The 11318-nt window shown below is 39.1% G+C and overlaps 1 long non-coding RNA gene across 1 annotated transcript in view; it reads right to left on the bottom strand.

The window, feature by feature from the left end:
* Positions 1-6930: 6930 nt before the first annotated feature.
* The window catches only part of LOC111928841 (uncharacterized), a 33329-nt gene continuing 28941 nt past the window's right edge, over positions 6931-11318 (bottom strand). Inside the window, exon 4 of the long non-coding RNA XR_015286886.1 lies at positions 6931-9297. This is a non-coding gene — a long non-coding RNA (uncharacterized LOC111928841). The remainder of the gene's footprint in view (positions 9298-11318) is intronic.

Here is an 11318-nt window from a genome sequence, read left to right as displayed (position 1 = left end):
TCATGTATACTGAGTATGGATTTGCTCCATGTAAATGGACACACATGTGTTTTTCATATGTCAGCTCTGGCCTTCATCATCTTACAAATATGTTTGAAAATATTGCTAAGTTTCATGCAATTGGAAAGAACAAAGAATTAAGGACAATAATTTCATGCTTTGTACAGAATAAACAAAAAACCCCAGAACTTTCCAGGCAAGGGAAGGGAGTGTGTCAAATTAATCTATAAAAGTCAGACAAAAGGACTTTGCTTGGAAAAGAAATGCAGAACGGTTTTAATTAACATTTTGCTTCAGGTCATGCCATGTTCTTTCAATTAGGACTTTGGTGTAAGAAAGACTGTCTCGTCCTGAAATGCCTTTAATTTTAAAGGGAAAGACTCAGTCATTTTCCAGAGATGGGGGAATGGGATACTTCCAGTTGTCTTTCATTTGGGGCAAGTATGGATTGTAATTCTTTTTCAATTTTGAAAATAATTGAGAAGAGCTGGGATTGACCATGTTTAAGTGTCATTCTAAACTCCTAATTTTTTCTCTCGGTTCAGCTCTCCTTCTTCAGATTATTTTTCCACTGCAAAACTCTGACATAAATAATTTCCCTTCATGTTGTAGTCACTGTTTTTCCCTAATGCTCTATGTATCTATTTCATAGTTTGTTTGCAGCATTTAGCTACAATGGGAATAGGTTTCTGTGTGCTTCATTCAGTGTTACGTGTAAAAGCATCTGTGTGTTAGAGTTTTAGGGTTTGTAAAGGCATTGCTCCTTTTTCATTATAACAACTCCTTTTTCTGACAATCATGTGTTTCCTCTGTCTGTGCATGTGCCCTGCAATGGGCCCCTTTTGTTTGCCACCTCCTAGTTCTGCCTGGAATGAAGTACTGGAATGAGGTAGACAGGATGGTTTTCTGAGGGAAGAGTTTCGTGCTAATTTCCCATTTCATCCAAGGTATATCCCACTTCCAGCTGATACACACAGAACGTGCACCACAGTTCTCATTGTGCCTGGTGAATCCAAAGCTAAACAAGCAAGAAGGATAAACTAACGTGTTTCTGTATCTAAAGCAGGCTGGCAAAAGAACTGTAGTAATCTTATTTGTGAATATTCCCCATGTCAAACACTATTAACAAAAGATGCCCCACACTGCCAGCCATTGGACATTGCCATCCATTGTTTTAAGTAGTAAGACCCATTTTTGGGGAAAATGGCAACTACATCAGGATAATGCTACAGGAGTTCAGTCATGAGGTCATATAAATATCAACCTAGGTCTTTAATAATGTTAGGTACAATTAATAGCCATGCCTTCTGTTGCACAGAATTTTGCACTAATGGAGTAGCACAGATGTTACTACAATACTATAAACTGTAGATTAGCAGCAATGTGGGATATTGTTTTTATTACTATTTGGTTTGCAAACCAAGCCCTCAAAAGTTCAGAAATTTGAAATTCAGAATTGTCCTTGTTATGTCATTGGGCCACTCTACACAGTCCCACTCCCCTCATGAAACAAATATGTTGCTGAGAAAATTTATGCATGGTCCCCTAATCAGAAAGGATCATAGCATCTTAATGTAATGACATATAGGTAATTGTAAATCTGCTATTTCCCAGTGTCTGATTTAGCCCACAATGCAGCAAAAATTGCTTTTAGAAATTTTCTTAGAGCTGCTTTTTATTTTAGAATAGGAAGGAAAAAAATATAGGAAAAAGAAAATTTCCTTGGCATTCTTAAGTGCAGCATGCTGCAGCTGCTGCCCCAGAAGCAGTGTGAGTCAAATTCCTTCCCTTCCCATAATTAGGGCTATCATTTTCTTTTGAGATATTACCAGTATTTTTCTGTGGAGTGGATGTGGCAGGGGAAAGTTTCTTGGGAACCTCACTCACTTCCAAGAAGAGGGACTTCTGTGTATCCTTTACAGACAATTTCAAATGATTAATGAAAATAATGTTAGACATTCTCAGGCAAAGGTCAGAGGAAGTTTTAAGACTGAAAAATTCAGCTTAAATATAGGACTGTACTATGAGATCCCAAAATAAGTGAAAAAAAGGAAATACTAGTGTTATACAATAGAATGTGCTTTTGAATGCACTGGTTTGGGGTTTGGTGCTGGCCAAAAGCTTCTAAATACTTTAACTTATTAACAATAGAAAGTGAAGAAAGTTTGGGTTTGGTGGAAGGGGTATTATATACAAGATATAAACAATGTTAGCTCTTGCAGCCAATCAGCATCAGCTGTCGGGGTCTGACATAATGTAATAAGCATGTCCTAACACTTCACACTGTTATATTTACAGACCAACATACTTAGGGCAAAAGAGTTCAGGTTTTTTGGAAATTGTGTCTGGAGATGCCCCTGTTATTCACATTATTGAAGAGGAATGGTCAGAGCCTGCTCAGCAGTTATGTAGCTATGTTTCCTTCACCTGTGTTTATTTCATTTAAATAGTGAGAGGCACAATTACTATGTTGTTTTTCTCCGAGTACTCAGCCATTTACAGGCATTTGCACTTCTAAGATGGATCCTATTTCTTTTTTAGCATTCAGCTATAGAGTACTCAACTGTAAATGAGACTCAGAGATTAAATGAATTTGTTGAAAATATTTTGTATTATCTAGCTGTTAGGAAACACAGTATATTTTTGGTGTCATGTTTTAGCTTGTAGGCAGAGACAAGTGTATTGAATTAATTTTAAAAATGAGGATGACTATTAACACTGCACAGTGTCATGGCTTCAAGTCTGTATGGATTTGCTTCCAGTTTGCAGACACCTTGCAACCCATTGCATGACTGAGTTTTCCAGTGCTGGAGGAGATATCATGAGGTGCACAAAGCTTTGAGTATTATGTGTGCTTTTCTAAACAGGCTGGGTACATGAGAGTCCCTGTGTCTCTAGGGGGAACCTGTAAGACTCCCTTTAACTCTCCTGTTAAGAAACGCCTGTGGGGGTGGGAATTGCATGCAGATCTCTGGCATTATTGTGGCTGGAAAAGGAGAAGGCAGCCGACAAGTGTGTGGTTAATTGCAGACCCAAACACACCCAAGGTAGTGGAACTGCAGGATCCCTTCAGGAGAGGAGTGAGGAGAGCTGCCAAGGGGGTGTTTTCCTGGTGCCCTGCAGGAGCCTCGAGATCCAGCCCAAAGGGTGGGAGACAACATAGCTGAAATTGCTGGAAAGAGGTGGGATCAGGCCCCTCTCTGAGAACCAGCGCTCTGCAGAGCTGAGGGGAGAGATGGCAAGCAGAGCTTGACCCAAACAAATCTCAGTCCCAGCACTGGGACAGCTTGGCCTGCAGGGAGGCTGATCCCTGGAGATGCTGGCATTGCATAAGAACACTTTGAACTGAACTCAGCACAGAGAATCTGCTCAGCTCTAATTGAAACAGCCTTTTGTTGTAATGAAAAGAAAGCTGCATAAGGGATGGTAAATGATGAATCCTTCCTTTTATTTGGAGCCCACAATTGGCCTGCTAGTATTATACAGAGAATGTTCTACTCTCCAAGTTCTTTTGAAATTTAGTCAAGTATTGCAGTAAATGATGTAACTCACTGCTGGGAGCTTCTCCAGACCTCTACTGTTTTACTTGCCTGTAAGGCATGTTTAACTGTGCAAATCCTTTTTTTTCTCTTTCTTTTTTTTGTCTTTCTCTTCCTTTTATTTTTACATTTACAGGTTCTACATTTGGTTTTCTTAAATATTTCCTAGTTAGGTTTTTGCTTAAAGCAATTCTAATCAAATTATTGATTTAATTTATATCCTTTAATCATGGACATAGGATATTTTTGACAAGTAATAATGTTCCACATTCATTAAACCCACAGCTCTTCAGCTTTAATAATTGCTTCCAGAGTCTTTGGAAATAAATAAAGGCTGGACTCTTTAATTTGATGCATTACAATATCCTTTATCATAGACTATTATTTCTAGTCTTCTGCTTATATACTTTTAAATACTTTTTGATCTCAAGCTTTACAACACAGTAAATTAGCTCAAGGGTACACAACTAAACTTCGACCTTGAGAAGACATTCAGTGAGATTTGTTTACAAAGAAATTTAGGATCATTTGTGGCTTTTGAAAGCAATTAGGGAACTATGAATTCCTTTTCTCCTTCAAGTTACATATAAGCATTCATACACATATGCTTGTTTCCCCTTGTCGCTTGTGTGTAAGGGACGTGCTTACTGTTTTTATGAGAGAAAAGGTTGGATGCATTAGAAGCATTTGAGAAAATCTGTTCCAAATTTCTTCTCTGTTGCTGCAGTTTTCTACAATACCAGTTAGAGGGTTTTTTTGTTGAGCCAAACCCATGGTTTGAGTTAACTGGAATTTAGGGGCAGATTTAACTGGTTCTTTTCTCTACCAGCTACATCCAGTTTAGCCAAGAGGCCTGTGAACTCCAAAGGGGACACTCCATGGCCTATTTACCTTTACAGGAGATCAGCCTCTAAGTTCTAGCTTTTCTAGAATGCTGTGTGAATCTAAAACTAGTTGGGCCCTTAAGTCACTGCTGATCATGTTTTGTTTGTGTACAAACTGGTCCCAGTAACCAAACTTACATAAATTATCTGCTATGAGAATGTTGGTCTCCCTTACCCAGTCTCCCACATCCAGAGATTTTCCAGAGCTTTGCTGATCCTTTTCAGCCTCCCTGTGTCTTTTGAAGACACCAAACAAGAGATAATGGGGCTGCAGCAGGCAAATGTGGAGATAAGAAGCCAAGGGTTATATAGTCAAGGTGCAATATTTTTCAATGCATTGAAATCTGCAAAGTGTTGGCATCCCTGTAGATCCTCTTGAGCATAACAGAGCCCAGTCTTTGTGTGATACACTGTCTGTCTGCAAGCTTCCTAGATCCCATGACTATTATGACAGAGACACAGATATTTGCAGTAGGGAGAATTTTCAGGAATACCTTTAATTTCTATTAGAGTTCAGGTTTTAATGTTTAATATGCTCTTTACAGAAATTATGTATTCAGTTTGGATTTTTTTTAAATAATCTGATAAGAGTTTTTAAAAATCCACCTGGAACTCAGAGATTTCAAATGTAGAATGTTGAGTTGACCCATAAATATATGATCATGCAAAAGATGTGTTACGCCCCAAAATGTTGCCTTCCATATGCAAGAAGTCCTTGTTGTAATGCCATGTGGTTTTACATTATTTGGGCTGCTAAGAGAATAGATTTAATCAGACCCCATGGGGGGATCCTTGCAGCTGGATGATAGATGTGATTTGTGATTTCTAGGAAAACTTGTGTCAGAAAAGGGAAGATTCTTGCTATAAGTAGTCTCTTGGTGGTATAATAATGCAGTACCTATGTTTGTAGACAGACAACTGAGTTCCTATGCTGATCCTTTTGTCTGAAAAGGACTGGTTTATGTGAACATTATTTTGTTGTGGTAAAAGGGGACTTTTCCTGCTGGGCCACAACAGCAAGAGTAGACCACACAAGACAGGAGAACAATCCCAGTTGTGCTAAGCGTGGTAGCATCTTGACTAGAATAATGTCTCAGGGTTGTGGGTTTGCAACTCAAGCAGAAGTTGGCCCATTGAAGGGGTTCCAGATGAGGACAACAAAAATGGTCCCAAGTCTAGAAACCGTGAGCTGTAAAAAAAAGTCAAAGACTATTGCTTAGTCTAGAGAATTCTGAGGCCACCACCGTAGTCATTGTCTAATAAAAGGCCACTGCAATCACAGACAGTAACTTTCCCCCCACATTTGGGTGGGGTAGGAGGACAGTAAATTCTGTGGGCTGAAACTGCAACAAAGACAGCCTGGATTAGGCTTGAGGAAACCTAACAGGAAGATGACTCACCAGAGCCCTGCAAACAGTCATGAGAACGGCTTCTGAGAACAAATTAAGCAACTGTTGGTCAGGAAAGACATAGGTACAACTGTTGTTCCCTATGGTGTAATTGTCTCAAAGAAACATGACAGATGACTGTTTAGAGGCTCTTTTTAACCCCATAGTTTCTCTGAGGACCTGATTTTACTAAATGACAAGATTCTCTTTCTCTGAAGGTCTTCAAAAGCCATCTGGACATATTCCTGAGTAAAGTGCTCTAGGGAAGCCTGCTTGAGCAGGGAGGTTGGACTAGGTGACCTCCAGCGGTCCCTGCCAACCTTGCCCATGGCAAGTAGTTTTCCAGCATGGCACAGACTGGACACTGACCCTTGTCATTGGCAATCTGGTGTGTTTTACAGCCTGGAGCTTTCCAAGAAAATGTATCTGCTTTTTAACCAGCAGCTGGCACTGCCTCCTTCCTGGCTTCTGAGGGAGATGCTGCTGACCAAAGGCAACAGGAGGTTCTCTGGTTCCCTGCTTTGAGCAGTCATAGCACTCCAGGCTTCAAAGGGAAAGGAAGCTGGAACACTCTGTATTCAGATATTAAATATTGCTGTCTAATAAAAATTGACTGGAAACACATTTCAGAGAGCCAAACTCTTCCATTGGAAGAAGTTGTTATCAGACCATCAGTTTGATGCTTACCCAGTTAATATATGCCTGCTTTAGCTTATCTGAATTTAAATCTTCTCAGAGAATACTGCTTCTCTCTCAACCTTTTTAGTATTACTGCTCTTTTCTTCCCAAATAAGGAAGCTTTAACCACAGTGTGTGCCTGCCAAACTTTAGCTTTTTGGAGCTGCAAATCTGAAGCAGGATGCTATCTGGTTTTATGAGGTCTTTCTGTTATTTGTATAATCCTCAGCCAGCCAAGAACCCCTCATTTATCCTCCTGTTCTAATCCTCCTGCGTAAACAAAGGGCAGACACCGTCTTGGTTCCAACTCAGCTAAAAATCAAGGCAACTCATTGTGTAAATATAACTTATAGAGAGACCTATTTTCCAGAAACATATATGTTACTTTAAAGAAAGTGTATTAAGGTCCTCTGCTGTTTGAGAAACACCTGAAAAATGTTACTTTCTCAAATGCATTTTAATTTGTGTTAAGGGAGAGTCCAGAGGCCTCACTTATAATTAGGGTTTCGTTCTGCCAGATGTTGCTGAGCAGTGCCTATGCTGAAGAATTTGTTTGTTTTTTAAACAAAGGTGATGGTATTTCAGTGAAGCTCAGAGTATGATAGTGGAATAAGGTGATTATGTACATAAACACTCACTTGAAATGAAATGAAGTCATATTGGTTATTTCTGTAAGACTTAAAATGAAGAAACAAAAATAAACAAAACCCTCACATAAAAATGCTGGCATTCTTAAAATTCTGATTTGTTTGTTGTGGCCTAACCTAAAAGGCATCCCATCATTAATCCCTGCTAAGTGAATGAACACATAGGCAGTTTCAAACTTATTTTCAAGCAAAAACTCCTGTGTGATATTCTAGAAGCTGATGCTTTCCATAGTTTATCAGTTTGTTTAAGTGTAGGGCTTTTAAAAATGTGTTTAATGACTTTATGGTGAAAATTATAAAGCCTCTAGTTTCTTCAAGATTATTTTTAAGTCCAAAATACTTGGTTATTCCTCCAGCTCTTAAATGTTACAGATACTGGGGTGAAAATCTGACCAAGTCGGAAGTTAAATTTCCATTAACTTCATGGAGGATTTTCCTCAACAGTATTCAGAGTTACAGAAGTCCCACTGAGATTTTTGTTTTCCTGTGAGAAAATAAGGCTTCCCTTTTTGCAATTAACCTGTCCATGAAGTACCAAGGGAATGACAAAGCCCACAGTGATGCAGGTCATTGTTTTTTTGTTGTCCATTTAATTTGGTTACGAGCTGTGTTAAGAACTTGACAGAATTATTCTTATATCTTGGTTACACATGGATAGTGCAGTGTAGTGGTTTCCCCAGTTCCCTGGGTGGATTTAAAGTAACATGTCCTTTTCTGTGCATTTAATATAGTAGAAGGGTACAGTTGTTTTGGTTTTTTTTGCTTTAATCTACAAGTGACAGTCCTACTTATTTAAAATCATTGATATTGCAAGGCACCTGGTTACCATGGATTTGTAAATGAACAGTAGGTATAATATAAAAATAAACAGCAAGGTTGTATGAAAAATGTAAAGCAATGCAGTACATGAAGTAGCACCCTGGGAAAAGAGCATAAAAATAACTGAAAATAAGTCTTATAAATGAGATTATTCTTACATAGAGAAAACAGCTTGGAGGTAAATGATATCTTAATTCTTTCAAAGCAGGCCAAATAGAACATCATCTCAATTGTAAAAATCTTGAAAAATTACACAAAATCAAGTGAAATAATCAACATATGAGAAACTTGGAATATTTGGTGGCATAATATTTGTCAGCAATCAGTAAACCCACTTAGTACTCTGTCTTTTGAAGAGGTTCCAGAAGCTGCACAATTTCCATAGTCCCTGAAATCTTAGGGACAAATATTTTCATTGGACCTGTTTTCTACTCTACAGTAAGACTTAAATGAGTAACAGCTCAGACTTGAATGCATTTGTTTACTAGCCTTTCTTCCTAAAGGCAAAGAAACAAATTTTTGTCTGAAGTAAAGCACTGCTACCTTGCAACAACATTCATCCTATGCCAGTTAATACCAGTGAAGGATTTCAAAATTTATGGATGTTAAAATGTATTGCAAATATAAAAATAGTTTTAAAACGTGGTCTGACAATAATGGCAGACTGGGGTGCACAAAAAGATTTAAAATTGATTTGGAGATTGTTTGCATAAAACAGCAGATAATACACAGATCTTATCTAAATACATGAACCAAAACAAAATGAGAGCCAAAAAAACCTCAAAACAAAGAAAGAGTAGAAAAGGCAAAGAAATGGGTAGACAAATTCACTGAATAAATCATTAGTGAAAGATCGTGCCTTTTAAAAGCTAGATTAATTGCATACATTCCTCAAGCAAAATGGAACCTGACTGTGAAAATGTGAAGATTGACAAAAATCAGGACAAAATGAATCCAAAATATCAATAAACCTATTAAGAGCCATGTGAGAAACTAATCAATAGGGCAGGCAGTAGGGCACAGCTGCTGAACAGTCCACTTTAATGCCATCAATAGCCCATGGGGACACCTCAGCCAGTTGGTTTGGGAACATGAAAGAAAAAGATTAGGAAGAAAGAAAAGAAAAAAAGAAAGTAAATTCAGTGTTTTGGGGAGAAAGCATACTCCTTGCAATAACTTAATTTATGTATGATTTAAGGGAAGTATCTGGTGTTGATTTGAGAGATGTTTATCATCTGCACTGGAATTGAGAAGGGAACGATGGTAATCTTAAGGTAGATTGCTCAGAAGTCAAATGGCTGAGATCTGGTCCTCTTCAGTTCCAGTGGCAAAAATCCAAAACCTGCAGTTAAAGAAGAAATGGATCAATGCTTGGCTCTGCAATCCTCCTTAGAATTTTATCTTTTTTTAATTTTTTTTTTTTATTGTTTGTTAATTTGTCATGCAGCAACATTGTGGGTTTCTTTGCCAAAGCACTCCTGGCAAATTCCGTTTGTCAGAACTTGCATTTATTTTAAAATCTTTGTGGAAATATTTTTGAGGCAAACACACTGATGGAGATGGGAAGGAGCTTGTCAAATAATGCTCAAGTTGTTAATAAAATGGGCTTCACAAACATGGTGTGTTTCAAATGTCTCTTCTTCTGTCCTGGTAGTTTCTGTCACTGTCAGATGCTTTGCTCCAGAAGCATCTTTTTTGTAGCTCCATAGGAGCACAACCCAAACCTTCCCTCTGCCTGTGAGTTCTGGCAATCCTGAACAGCAATTCCATTACTGTTCCAAGATGCAAAACCTTCTTTGTGCAAACTGTAGGTTTTGGAGTGGCTGCCATACATCCTTACAACTTTCTTTAGTTCTGAGTTGAACATCTTCCAAAATCAAAATCAGGAAAGGATAGAGTTTTTGACTTTTTGTGAAGTAAGGAGGGAGGTCAACAAACCATCTTTGACTTACAGAGGATAGAATTTGGCCTGTTTAGGTCACTGGTTTGAAGAGTCCCTCGGGAAGCAGTCCTCAATAACAAAAGGCTGGACACATTTTAAGAAAGAAATCTTAAAGGTACAGAAGCAGGACATCCCTGTGTGCTGTAAGAGGAGCTGGTGGGTAAGACCCACCTGGCTGAACAGGGTTAAAAAAGAGGCTTTAAAAACTTTGGAAGAGACAGGCAACTCAGGAAGAGCACACGGATGTTGTTAAGTCATGTAGAAAGAGAATCAGAAAGCCTCCATCTGACCATCACAGTGAAATCTAATAAAAAGTGTCTTTATAAATACAGTGACAACAAAAGCAAGGCCAAGGAAAATCTCCATCCTATTTTAGAAGCAGAGGGGAACATTGTCACCAAGGGTTAAGGACAGGCTGAGGTACCTGATGCCTTTTTTTCCTCAGTCTTCAACAGAAAGAACGGGGTAGCTGGCCCCCTGAACTGGTACACAGGGACAGGGATCAGAATAGATCCCCTGCAATCCAGGAGGAACCAGCCAGAAATTTGCTGGCACTTGGACATTCACAAGTCTATGGGGCTAGATGGAATTCATCCAAGGAGCTGGTGAGAGAGCTGGTGGGAGAGGTCACCAAGCCACTCCATCATTTGTCATCAGTCCTGGCTCACCAGAAAGATCCCAGAAAACTAGAGGCTGGCCAATGTGACACCCATCCACAGTAAAGGCTGAAAGGAGGATCCAGGGAGTTACAGACTTGTCAGCCTGACCTCAGTGCTAGGGAAGGTTATGGAGCAGATTACCAGGACAACCAAGGGCTCTGACCCCAACATGGGTTTAGGAAAGGCAGGTCCTTCTTGACCAACCTGATCTCCTTTTATGACCAGGTCCCCTGCCTGGTGGATGAAGAATAAGCTTTGTCTACCTTGCTGTTTGCTTTAGTTCTGTACCTCTTCTGCTGACTATCACAGCCTTCCACTATAAATGCCACATCCTTGGCCTTAATGGCTTACCTGGGATATTGGATTTTGACCTGCCATGACTCTGCTGTCTTCCTGGGCAAAGTCCCACAGGTGCTAATTTGAGTAGTACAACTTTGCTGTCACAAAATTTTAAATTTGCTTTTACTGGTGACTTTTTCTCCATCTTGCTGAAGAGATGCTTGGGACACACCTTCTTGCATCACCATTTTCCCCAAAATATTCAATTGTCTTCTGACACCTCGAGGGGAGCCCTTCTACTAACTTGGTGGGCACCTTTTTCTTAAAACTTAATGGAGGATAAAGGATATTTGAGACCATCTCAATCTACATCTGCATCTTCTCTACCATTCATGGTTCAGGTTTAAGTCTTTGATTCCCTCTGAGCAGCCCTAAATACTACTGTTGAATTTATTCTGAATTTTGATTTAAATACTAAAATTT

Source organism: Cyanistes caeruleus, chromosome 5 (genome assembly GCF_971803275.1).
Source record: "Cyanistes caeruleus chromosome 5, bCyaCae1.hap1.1, whole genome shotgun sequence".
Lineage (NCBI taxonomy): Eukaryota > Metazoa > Chordata > Aves > Passeriformes > Paridae > Cyanistes > Cyanistes caeruleus.
Note: the sequence above shows the minus strand (reverse complement) of the source record. Positions and strands in the feature narration are given on the sequence as shown.